The sequence below is a fragment of the Aegilops tauschii genome, chromosome 4 (assembly GCF_002575655.3).
Source record: "Aegilops tauschii subsp. strangulata cultivar AL8/78 chromosome 4, Aet v6.0, whole genome shotgun sequence".
In the NCBI taxonomy this organism is placed as follows: domain Eukaryota; kingdom Viridiplantae; phylum Streptophyta; class Magnoliopsida; order Poales; family Poaceae; genus Aegilops; species Aegilops tauschii.
The window spans coordinates 527,986,935-527,999,929 of NC_053038.3; positions in this window are offsets into that span (position 1 = coordinate 527,986,935).

Here is a 12,995-nt window from a genome sequence, read left to right on the forward strand (position 1 = left end):
GCAGGCCTCGTTGCAAGCTGCTACCTCTCAAACTGCGAAGGTCTCTGGACTGAAGCAGAAACTGGAGCGGGCCGAGGAAGAGCTCGGACGCGTGAAGAAGCAGCTGGAGGATAGCCAAGGTATGTAGTAACCTGCGTGTATATTGAAGAGTAAATTGTTCAAGCTGACTAAAGTGTCATGAACTTTATCAGGGGCCACGACCGAGGTGGCGGCCCTCAAAAAGGCGTTAGCTGAGGCAGAGGACAAAGCGGCCAAGGAGCATGCCGCGCGCGAGAAGCACGAGGCCCAGGTGGGCGAGGCGCGACAACAGCTCCAGGGCGCGATCAAGAGATTTGAGTCCTTGGAGCATGATTGTAAGGCGCAAGAGTACGAACTGGCGAAGGTCTGCCAGAGCACACAGGATGCACGAGCCGAAGCCCAGAATGCCCTCCAGGAAATTCAGGTGGCCAAGGAGATTGCAGCGGGTAAGTCTTTCACCGTGCCAAGCAAGTATATAAAGAAACGTTCCTTGTACTTATCCGGACTTGGGTTTTCCAGGGGCGTTTACGGATCTGCCGTGCAGCGTATCAGATGCTGCCGAGTATTATAGAGCCGAAGAAGGGATGTCTACGGAGAAGCTATTCTGGTCCCAGTATCTTGGACCCGAACATCCGGTACCCTTCAGCGACCAGCTAAAGCAGTTGGTCGAGCTGCACAGGTCGGCAGAGCTAGCCATGAAGGACCTGATAGTCCGGCTGTGGCCTGTCAAGCCTGTACCTAGCAGCTACTTCGGTCTTGTTAAGCGGCTTGTAAGTGCCTGTCCGCGGCTCAAAGCTGTGAAGCGGTCAGTCTATATTGAAGGTGCGCGTATGGCCTTTGCCCGCGTCAAGACGCATTGGGCAAAGCTGGATGCCAAGAAGCTGATGACCGAGGGACCGCCGGAGGGCAAGGAGCATCATCGACCCGAGCTCTATTTTGATGGTGTCCTGGAGGGGTCCCGCCTTGTGGGGAGCAATGTTCGAAGGACGTCATATTCCCATGAGAACATTTGTATTATCCTGTCCTGTAATATGGAACAATGATGTTTATGTATTATAGTGCTTGCAATTTATATTTTACCTCCTGTGCGGCCATTTATGAAATCTGAGGGTTGACCAGTCGTCGGCTTCTGCCCCCACGTAGATAGTACGGGGGTGTTCGGGATAAATCTAAACACTATTTACTCCACATTCTGGTCCTTAAAGGAGGTGTTTAGCGCAACGAACAAGGCAATCAGACTATGCGGCCTTTACCGCCCTCACTTAGCCATAGGAGTTTGACAATTAAGAAAGTCGGTGAAGCCCCTGGTATTCGGAAGGCCGAACTAGGGGCGTTATACACGCCTAATCGGAGGAACCGATTCTTCGCAAGAAGCGGAAAAAAATCTCTAACGATTTGGAACCTCTCAAACAGCTGACCAGCTCTCGCCGCATCATGACAGTCAGTTTTTGGCTTTCTCTACTGAGGTGCTCGTCCGGAAGAACCGGGACACAATCGCAGTAGTTCTCCCTTTACTACCCTAGCCGATATAGCGGAACGTAAGGTAGTAAGCACAGGAGCCGGGCAACCCAACTATTGACCAAAGACATGATTCGGAGCCGATGCATATAATGCTATAAGTTCGGGGTGCCGAACTATACTGTGAAAGTGTTCGGACTTTTATTGCCGTAATGCGGGGTGTAATGAAGCCCCTGGCGTAGTAATACGTACCATGGTGTACGTGTGCAATGAGTAATAAATGCAAAGGTGAGGAAATGGGAAAATGAAGTAATAAGCTGACGCCATCATTTATTCACCATTGTGATGTAATTAGTATGTCGAGGCACACTTTGTACAAGTAATGCGATAAGCAAGTAGGGCTAATTAACATGCCGCAACCAAGGGCGAGCTGCGTGCGGTTATGTAAAACAAGTATGGCAATCGTTTAGTAGAGATCACCTGGGGATTCCCTTGTATGCCGGAGCTCCTTGCCTCGTTGGTGTGTTCTGCAAGCGGGTCGTCCGCATAGACCTCGAAAAGAGAAAACACCTGTAATAAAAAGAAAAAGTAAGGCGTGCGAATCCCAGGGTCGGTCAAGCCGCACTGTGGATCGCGAGCGAGTTATGCCTCCGTCAGTAACCATGGGATTTTGAGTGCGTAGTTATGTATGCGCGGTACTAATGACATTCCCTCTTCAGGGCTGGGATGGAGGCCAAATTGCTAATTCGGTTCTTGACGAGCCGAGCTGTCCTGTTGCAGTTTATTCCGGACCCTCTTAATGATGTCCAGGGGCTTGGCAGCCGGATTATAGTGCTGCTTGAGAAGGCCGCTCTGTACTTCTTCTGCTAGGGCAGCGGTGTGCTACTCCATACGGAGGGAGCGTTCCGTGTTTCCATTTACTGTAATGATGCCGCATGGACCGGGCATCTTGAGCTTGAGATAAGCGTAATGTGGCACCGCATTGAATCTAGCAAACGCGGTTCGTCCGAGTAGTGTGTGATAGCCGCTGCGGAATGGGACGATGATACGTCCCCGTCGTATCTATAATTTTTGATTGTTCCATGCCAATATTCTACAACTTTCATATACTTTTGGCAACTTTTTATACTATTTTTGGGACTAACATATTGATCCAGTGCCCAGTGCCAGCTCTTGTCTGTTGCATGTTTTTTGTTTCACAGAAAATCCATATCAAACGGAGTCCAAACGGGATAAAAACTGACGGAGATTTTTTTTGGAATATATGGGATTTTTGGGAAGAAGAATCAACGCGATACGATGCCCGAGGGGGCCACGAGGCAGGGGGCGCGCCCCAGGGGGTCAGGCGCGCCCTGGACCCTCGTGGCCACCCCGCAAGGCGGTTGGAGCCCTTCTTTCGCCGCAAGAAAGCTAATTTATGGATAGAGATCCTGTCCAAAATTCAGCCCAATCGGAGTTACAGATCTCCGGTTATAAAAGAAACGGTGAAAGGCCAGATCTGAGAACGCAGAAACAGAGATAGACAGAGAGACAGATCCAATCTCGGAGGGGCTCTCGCCCCTCCCATGCCATGGAGGCCAAGGACTAGAGGGGAAACCCTTCTCCCATCTAGGGAGGAGGTCAAAGAAGAAGAAGAAGAAGGGCCCCCCTCTCCCCTTCTCTTCCGGTGGCGCCGGAACGCCGCTGTGGCCACCATCATCATCACCGCGATCTTCACCAACACCTCCGCCATCTTCACCAACATCTCCATCACCTTCCCCCCTCTATCTACAGCGGTCCACTCTCCCACAACCCGCTGTACCCTCTACTTGAACATGGTGCTTTATGCTTCATATTATTATCCAATGATGTGTTGCCATCCTATGATGTCTGAGTAGATTTTCGTTGTCCTATCGGTGGTTGATGAATTGCTATGATTGATTTAATTTGCTTGTGGTTATGTTGCTGTCCTTTGGTGCCCATCATATGAGCGCGCGCGTGGATCACACCATAGGGTTAGTTGTATGTTGATAGGACTATCTATTCGAGGGCAAGAGTGACAGAAGCTTCTACCTAGCATAGAAATTGATGCATACGGGATTGAAGGGGGACCAATATATCTTAATGCTATGGTTGGGGTTTACCTTAATGAACGTTGGTAGTTGCGGATGCTTGCTAATAGTTCCAATCATAAGTGCATAGAATTCCAAGTCAGGGATGACATGCTAGCAGTGGCCTCTCCCACATAAAACTTGCTATCGGTCTAGTAAAGTAGTCAATTGCTTAAGGGACAATTTCGCAACTCCTACCACCACCTTTCCACACTCGCTATACTAACTTTATGGTGTCTTTACCTAAGCAGCCCCTACTTTTTATTTACGCGCTCTTTATTTTCTTGCAAACCTATCCAACCACAGCTACAAAGTACTTCTAGTTTTATACTTGTTCTAGGTAAAGCGAACATCAAGCGTGCGTAGAGTTGTATCGGTGGTCGATAGAACTCGAGGGAATATTTGTTCTACCTTTAGCTCCTCGTTGGGTTCGACACTCTTACTTATCGAAAGAGGCTACAATTGATCCCCTATACTTGTGGGTTATCAAGACCTTTTTCTGGCGCCGTTGCCGGGGAGCAATAGCGTGGGGTGAATATTCTCGTGTGTGCTTGTTTGCTTTATCACTAAGTAGATTTTAGTTGCTGTTCTAAGTGTTTCTCTATCTTTAGTTATGGATATGGAACACGAAATACCAAAAAAATTAGGTTTACTTGCTACTCATGGAGATGGGGAACCTCCTAAAACCCTCGATGCTCATTATGTGAAAGATATTATGTACTACTTTTGATAATCCTGAGAAAACCCCATTCAATTATATAATGGGAGACACGTTGGATCAACGTGAATACTTTAGGGATTATCGCTTGACTCAAAAATGGAAACTATTATGGGATCAAATTCATATGTTGAAGTGGTATGCTAGGCAACTATGCTTGAGATATGATTATACTTGTTGCTCTAGGATGAAGCCTCCACACCTTCCCTTTTCATGCAAATTTAATGATAATAAAACCTTGGCTTCTTATGCTAATGGTATATATGATTACTATGATGTGGAACAAATAGAAGAATTTGTTGCTTTTATGGGTGCTTATGAAATTGAATCTGTATTTAAAGAGTGTGAAAGTCTTTATGATGCTGTTTATAGACCTGAAATTTAGCTATCCTTAAATATTGCTATGAGAATTATGAATACAATGCCGACATTGATGCATTTATTGAGAAAGTCTCCGCTGTCCAAGAAGAGATTAATATTTTGCAGGAGTCTATGGAAGAAGAAATTGATGAAACTGTGAGCTCATTGGATGAGAAAGATGAGGAGGAGAGCGAAGAACAAAAGGAGGAAGAGCGGATTGATCACCCGTGCCCACCTTCTAATGAGAGTAACCCTCCAACTCATACATTGTTTAATTTCCCTTCGTTCTTACTGAAGGATGATCGCTATGATGACTGTTATGATCCCGTTGATTCTCTTGAAATATCCCTTTTTGATGATGCTTGCTATGCTTGTGGCCAAGATGCCAATATGAATTATGGTTATGAAGATGAACTTGCTATAGTTCCTTATGTTAAACATGAAATTGTTGCTATTGCACCCATGCATGATAGTCCTATTATCTTTTTGAATTCTCCCGACTACACTATATCGGAGAAGTTTGCTCTTATTAAGGATTATATTGATGGGTTGCCTTTTACCGTTGCACATGATGATTTTTATGAATATAATATGCATGTGCTTGCTGCTCCTACTTGCAATTATTATGAGAGAGGAACTATATCTCCACCTCTCTATGGTTCCAATAAGATAGAATTGCAAGAAACTGTTTATACTATGCATTGGCCTTTACTATGTGTGCATGAATTGTTCTTTTATGACATGCCGATGCATAGGAAGAGAGTTAGACTTCCTCATTACATGATATATGTTACTTTGTGCTCACTACTAAATTACAAATCATTGTTAATTAAAATTGGCTTTGATATACCTTGGGATCCGGGTGGATTCATTACTTGAGCACTATATGCCTAGCTTAATGGCTTTAAAGAAAGCGCTGCCAGGGAGACAACCCGGAAGTTTTAGAGAGTCATTTGTTTATGTTGAGTGATTTTATAAAGTTTAAAAACAAAAAAAATAAAGAGGGGAAACCAAAACTTTTCAAAAAGAAAAGCGAAAGTGAGAAAGACGTGCATTGTTGAAGTGGGAGCTAGCCTTGAACTTTGTTCATGCTCACGGAAACTTTGTGAATCTTGGTTACAGAAACTTTTCAACAAAAATAATTATTCCCTTGTACAATTCCATTGTATTATAAAAATAATGTGCCAAGGTTTGCCTTTAGGATGTTTACAATGCTTGTTGGTTTGTGCGGTGCAGGACAGAAACTTTGGCTGTAGTGCGCGATTTTACATTTTTTACTGGAACGTCAAATGGTTCTGAAACTTTTTTCACTGTCTTAATATACAAATTTTTTAGTTTTCCTAATTTTTGCAGAATTATTCAAGTATCATAAGTATGGTGAATGTTCAGATTATTACAGACTGTTCTGTTTTAGACAGATTCTGTTTTTGATGCATAGTTTGCTTGTTTTGGTGAAACTATCGATTTATATCAGTGGATTAAGCCATGAAAAAGTAATATTACAGTATCTACAATGCAAAAAAATAAATATGAATTGGTTTTCAACAGTACTTAGAGTAGTGGTTTGCTTTATTTTACTAACGGATCTTACCGAGTTTTCTGTTGAAGTTTTGTGTGGATGAAGTGTTCGATGATCGAGAAGGTCTCGATGTGAGAAGAAGGAAGAGAGGCAAGAGCTCAAGCTTGGGGATGACCGAGGCACCCCAAGTAAATATTCAAGGAGACTCAAGCATCTAAACTTGGGGATTCCCCGGAAGGCATCCCCTCTTTCTTCAACAAGTATCGGTATGCTTTCGGATTCGTTTCGTTCAGACGATATGTGCAAATCTTGGAGCGTCTTTTGCATTTAGTTTTCACTTTTCTTTTATGCACCATGCTGGTATGAGAGAGTCCTTGGTTGATTTATAGAATGCTCATTGCACTTTACTTATATCTTTTGAGTATGGCTTTATAGAATGCTTCATGTGCTTCACTTATATCATTAGAAGTTTGGATTGCCTGTTTCTCTTTACATAGAAAACCACCATTTGTAGAATGCTCTTTTGCTTCACTTATATTTGTTAGAGCATGGGCATATCTTTTGTAGAAAGAATTAAACTCTCTTGCTTCACTTATATCTATTTAGAGAGATGACATGAACTGGTCATTCACATGGTTAGTCATAAAATCCTACATAAAACTTGTAGATCACTGAATATGGTATGTTTGATTCCTTGCAATAGTTTTGTAATATAAAGATGGTGATATTAGAGTCATGCTAGTGGGTAGTTGTGGATTAGTAGAAATATTTGTGTTGAGGTTTGTGATTCCCGTAGCATGCACGTATGGTGAACCGTTATGTAACGAAGTTGGAGCATGAGGTATTTATTGATTGTCTTCATTATGAGTGACGGTCGGGGATGAGCGATGGTCTTTTCCTACCAATCTATCCCCCTAGGGGCATGCGTAGTAGTACTTTGCTTCGAGGGCTAATAAACTTTTGCAATAAGTATATGAGTTCTTTATGACTAATGTGAGTCCATGGATTATACGCACTCTCACCCTTCCATCATTGCTAGCCTCTTCGGTACCGTGCATTGCCCTTTCTCACCTCGAGAGTTGGTGCAAACTTCGCTGGTGCATCCAAACCCCGTGATACGATACGCTCTATCACACATAAACCTCCTTATATCTTCCTCAAAACAGCCACCATACCTACCTATCATGGTATTTCCATAGCCATTCCGAGATATATTGCCATGCAACTTCCATCATCATCATATACATGACTTGAGCATTTATTGTCATATTGCTTTGCATGATCGTAAGATAGCTAGCATGATGTTTTCATGGCTTGTCCGTTTTTTGATGTCATTGCTACGCTAGATCATTGCACATCCCGGTACACCGCCAGAGGCATTCATATAGAGTCATACTTTGTTCTAGAGATCGAGTTGTAATATTGAGTTGTAAGCAAATAAAAGTGTGATGATCATCATTATTAGAACATTGTCCCATGTGAGGTTATCAAAATAAAAGAGGCCAAAGAAGCCTAAATAAAAAAAAGAGGCCAAAGAAGCCCACAAAAAAAAGAAAAAAAAGAAAAAAAAGAGAAAACAAAAAAATGAGAGAAAACGAGAGAAGGGGCAATGTTACTATCCTTTTACCACACTCGTGCTTCAGAGTAGCACCATATTCTTCATATAGAGAGTCTCTTGAGTTATCACTTTCATATACTAGTGGGAATTTTCATTATAGAACTTGGCTTGTATATTCCGATGATGGGCTTCCTCAAATGCCCGAGGTCTTCATGAGCAAGCAAGTTGTATGCACACCCACTTTGTTTCCAGTTTGAGCTTTCATACACTTATAGCTCTTAGTGCATCCGTTGCATGGAAATCCCTACTCCTCATATTGACATCAATCGATGGGCGTCTCCATAGCCCGTTGATTAGCGGCGTCAATGTGAGACTTTATCCTTTTTGTCTTCTCCACACAACCTCCATCATCATATTCTGTTCCACCCATAGTGCTATGTCCATGGCTTGCGCTCATGTATTGCGTGAGGGTTGAAAAGGCTGAAGCGCGTTAAAAATTATGAACCAATTGCTCGGCTTGTCATCGGGGTTGTGCATGATTTGAATGCTTTGTGTGGTGAAGATGGAGCATAGCCAGACTATATGATTTTGTAGGGATGAGCTTTCTTTGGCTATGTTATTTTGATAAGACATAATTTCTTGGTTAGTATGCTTGAAGTATTATTGTCTTAATGTCAAATGTTAGACTATTGCTTTGAATCACTCGTGTCTTAATATTCACGCCATGATTAGATTACATGATCAAGATTATGCTAGGTAGCATTCCACATCAAAAATTATCTTTTTTATCATTTACCTACTCGAGGGCGAGCGGGAATTAAGCTTGGGGATGCTGATATGTCTCCATCGTATCTATAATTTTTTATTGTTCCATGCCAATATTCTACAACTTTCATATACTTTTGGCAACCTTTTATACTATTTTTGGGACTAACATATTGATCCAGTGCCCAGTCCCAGTTCCTGTCCGTTGCATGTTTTTTGTTTCGCAGAAAATCCATATCAAACGGAGTCCAAACGGGATAAAAACTGACGGAGATTTTTTTGGAATATATGTGATTTTTGGGAAGAAGAATCAACACGATACGATGCCCGAGGGGGCCACGAGGCAGGTGGCGTGCCCCAGGGGGTCAGGCGCGCCCTGGACCCTCGTGGCCACCCCGTAAGGTGGTTGGAGCCCTTCTTTCGCTGCAAGAAAGCTAATTTACGGATAGAGACCGTGTCCAAAATTCAGCCCAATCGGAGTTACGGATCTCCGGTTATAAAAGAAACAGTGAAAGGCCAGATCTGAGAACGCGGAAACACAGAGAAACAGAGAGACAGATTCAATCTCGGAGGGGCTCTCGCCCCTCCCATGCCATGGAGGCCAAGGACCAGAGGGGAAACCCTTCTCCCATCTAGGGAGGAGGTCAAGGAAGAAGAAGAAGGGGGCCCCCTCTCCCCTTCTCTTCCGGTGGCGCCGGAACGCCGCCGTGCCACCATCATCATCACTGCGATCTTCACCAACACCTCCGCCATCTTCACCAACATCTCCATCACCTTCCCCCCTCTATCTACAGCGGTCCACTCTCCCGCAACCCGCTGTACCCTCTACTTGAAAATGTTGCTTTATGCTTCATATTATTATCCAATGATGTGTTGCCATCCTATGATGTCTGAATAGATTTTTGCTGTCCTATCGGTGGTTGATGAATTGCTATGATTGATTTAATTTGCTTGTGGTTATGTTGCTGTCCTTTGGTGCCCATCATATGAGCGCGCGCGTGGATCACACCATAGGGTTAGTTGTATGTTGATAGGACTATGTATTGGAGGGCAAGAGTGACAGAAGCTTCTACCTAGCATTGAAATTGATGCATACGTGATTGAAGGGGGACCAATATATCTTAATGCTATGGTTGGGGTTTACCTTAATGAACGTTAGTAGTTGCGGATGCTTGCTAATAGTTCCAATCATAAGTGCATAGAATTCCAAGTCAGGGATGACATGCTAGCAGTGGCCTCTCCCACATAAAACTTGCTATCGGTCTAGTAAAGTAGTCAATTGCTTAAGGGAAAATTTCGCAACTCCTACCACCACCTTTCCACACTCGCTATACTAGCTTTATTGTGTCTTTACCTAAACATCCCCTACTTTTTATTTACGCGCTCTTTATTTTCTTGCAAACCTATCCAACAACACCTACAAAGTACTTCTAGTTTTATACTTGTTCTAGGTAAAGCGAACGTCAAGCGTGCGTAGAGTTGTATTGGTGGTCGATAGAACTCGAGGGAATATTTGTTCTACCTTTAGCTCCTCGTTGGGTTCGACACTCTTACTTATCGAAAGAGGTTACAATTGATCCCCTATACTTGTGGGTTATCAGACGATATCGAAGATTAGTTCTTCACTTCGAAAGTTATCCGGGGAACCGAATACTACCTCCAGCGTTATTGAGCCCGTACAACGGGCCTCTACACCGGTATGACTCCTTTAAAGGTAGTCTTCGTGGGCTTGACTCATGAGGGGTCAATGCCCATTTTACGTACTGTATCCTGATAGAGCAGATTGAGGCTGCTACCACCGTCCTTTAGGACTCGTGTCAGGTGAAATCCGTCGATGATTGGGTCGAGTGCCAGTGCGGCCGAACTGCCATGACGGACACTGGTTGATGATCTCGACGATCAAAGGTGATCGGAAATGACGACCATGGGTTGAATTTTGGGGCGACTGGCTCTACCGCATAGACGTCCCTGAGTGCGTGCTTGCGCTCCCTTTGGGGATGTGTGTAGCATATATCATGTTCACCGTTTTGACTTGAGGCAGGAATTTCTTCTGCCCCCCAGTGTTCGGCTGCCGGGACTCCTCGTCATTGTCCTCGCTCTGCGATTCCCCTTCCTTGTGTCCGCTATTTACCTTGCTGGCTTGTTTAAAGACCCGGCAATCTCTGTTAGTATGGTTGGCCGGTTTGTCTGGGGTGCCATATATCTGGCACGGACGATCGAGTATGCGGTCCAAGCTGGATGGTCCTCTGCCGTTCCTTTTATAGGGCTTCTTTCGCTGGCCGGACTTGGAGCCACTAAATCCAGCGTGAACTGTAGTGTCATCGGTGTAATCGCCATTGCTTCAGCGTTTGTGTCTGTTGCGCCGGAGGTTGCCGGTGCTGTTTTTGGCCTCAGAGGGGCCTGCTTCATTGGTTGTGTTTTTACTGCGAGCCAGCCAACTATCCTCACCTGCGCAAAAGCGGGTCATAAGTGTCGTGAGGGCTGCCATGGACCTCGGCTTTTCTTGGCCAAGGTGGCGTGCTAGCCATTCGACACGGATGCTGTGTTTAAAGGCCCCTAGGGCTTCGGCATCCGGGCAATCAACGATCTGGTTCTTTTTGGTTAGGAATCTAGTCCAGAATTTTCTGGCTGATTCTCCAGGTTGTTGAACTATGTGGCTTAAGTCATCGGCATCAAGCGGCCGGACATATGTACCTTGGAAGTTGTCAAGGAAGGCTTCTTCCAAGCCCTCCCAGCTGCCGATGGAATTTCCAGGCAGGCTATTTAACTAGTGTCTAGCTGGTCCTTTGAGCTTTAATGGGAGGTATTTGATGGTGTGGAGGTCGTCCCCACGGGCCATATGGATGTGGAGAATAAAGTCCTCGATCCATACTGCGGGATCGGTTGTTCCGTCGTAGGATTCCATGTTGACGGGCTTGAACCCCTTGGGGAATTCATGATCCATTACTTCGTCTGTGAAGCAAAGAGGGTGTCCGGCGCCTCTATATCGGGCCGCGTCGTGGCGCACCTTCGATGGAGTCTGCCTGCGGTTATCGGCCCGAGCGTGACAGGGTTTGTCACGTCCGCATAGGTAGCCGTCGCCGCGAGTCGAAGAATGTCCTCGCGATCCGTAGATTGATCTGGTGTGTCCTGCTCTCTTGTCCAGGTCTTGCCGAAGGTCGTATGTATAATCCCGAGCTGTTTTGTCTCTGCTTTTGCATGGTGGGGTGGGCCGTTGTTCGGCCTGAGTTGCCGCTTTGTCCCGACCGCGGGGCGGTCGGTCCGCCGCACTGTCACGACCGCGTAGTGGTCGCTCTGCATTGCACGAGGGAGGTATGGGCTCCGGCGCCTCCTCATCAAACTGAGGTAGCAGTCTTCGTTTCGGGTAGCTCTTGGCTGGGCGCTTGAGGCCTTATTCTTCGGCTGCCAGGACGTCAGTCCATCTGTCAATGAGCAGGTCTTGATCAGCTTGGAGCTGCTGCTGCTTCTTCTTCAGGATTCTTGCAGTGCCTATTAGCTGGCGCATAAAGCGCTCCTGCTCGAGGGGTGCCTCAGGCACGATGAAGTCTTCATTGCCAATGCTCTCATCATCCTCGAAGGGTGGACGATAACTATCGTCATCCGGGTCATTGGGCGTGGCCTGTTTATCAGGGTTAACCTGCTCGTTGTCTTGCTCCTCCTGTTCTGATGCGGCTCCAACAGGGTCTTCATTGTTTTCGGCGTCGCCCGGAGTATTGTTTTCTCCGGTGCCAGTGTTGCCATCTTTTGAGCGACGAGGCTTAGAGCGGCGTTTAGGGTGCAGGCGTTTGGACTTTGTCTCGGAGTGTTTATTCGCATCTGGCTCTTCTTTGTCGTCGCCAGATCCTTTAGGTGTATCAACCATGTACACGTCGTACGAAGAGGTGGCCGTCCAACGTCCAGTGAATGGCGGGTCTTGGCCTTGCTCCTGGTCGGCATTGTCGTCCATACCATCGATGTCTCCGGAGCCATAGTCGAGCTCGTCGGTTAAGTCCGCGACGGTATCTATGAAGTGGGTGGCGGGTGGGAAGCAAAATTCCCCATCATCGGCCTCTGACTCGACCGAACATAGTTCGGCTGCGAGTCCTTCTCCAAGGACAAATTCTTTAGAGAGTTCAGCACATCGCCCGAAGGTGAGTGCTGGAAGACGTCAGCGGCGCTGAATTTGAAGGTCGATAACCGATCTAGCTCGGTGTCCGCAGGCGTACACGGTCCGGAACTTATAGCCGGAGACGAGTCTGAGGTTCCGTTGAAGCAAATATTGCAGGGTGTTGAGTCCGTGTGCGGCTCCAACGCCGCGGACTCTACGTCTTTGGATGGCACGATCTGCTCCGGTTCTAAGGCCGTTGCAGCAACATGAACCATCTCCTGGATATGATTCGATGACAGATTTACACTACAAAAAAAAGACACATCCGTGACATTTTGGGCCGAACGAAATTTTTTTCTATCATACATATGACACTTCTATGACGATAATTGTGACAAAACCCGGTATCATCATAGATGTGG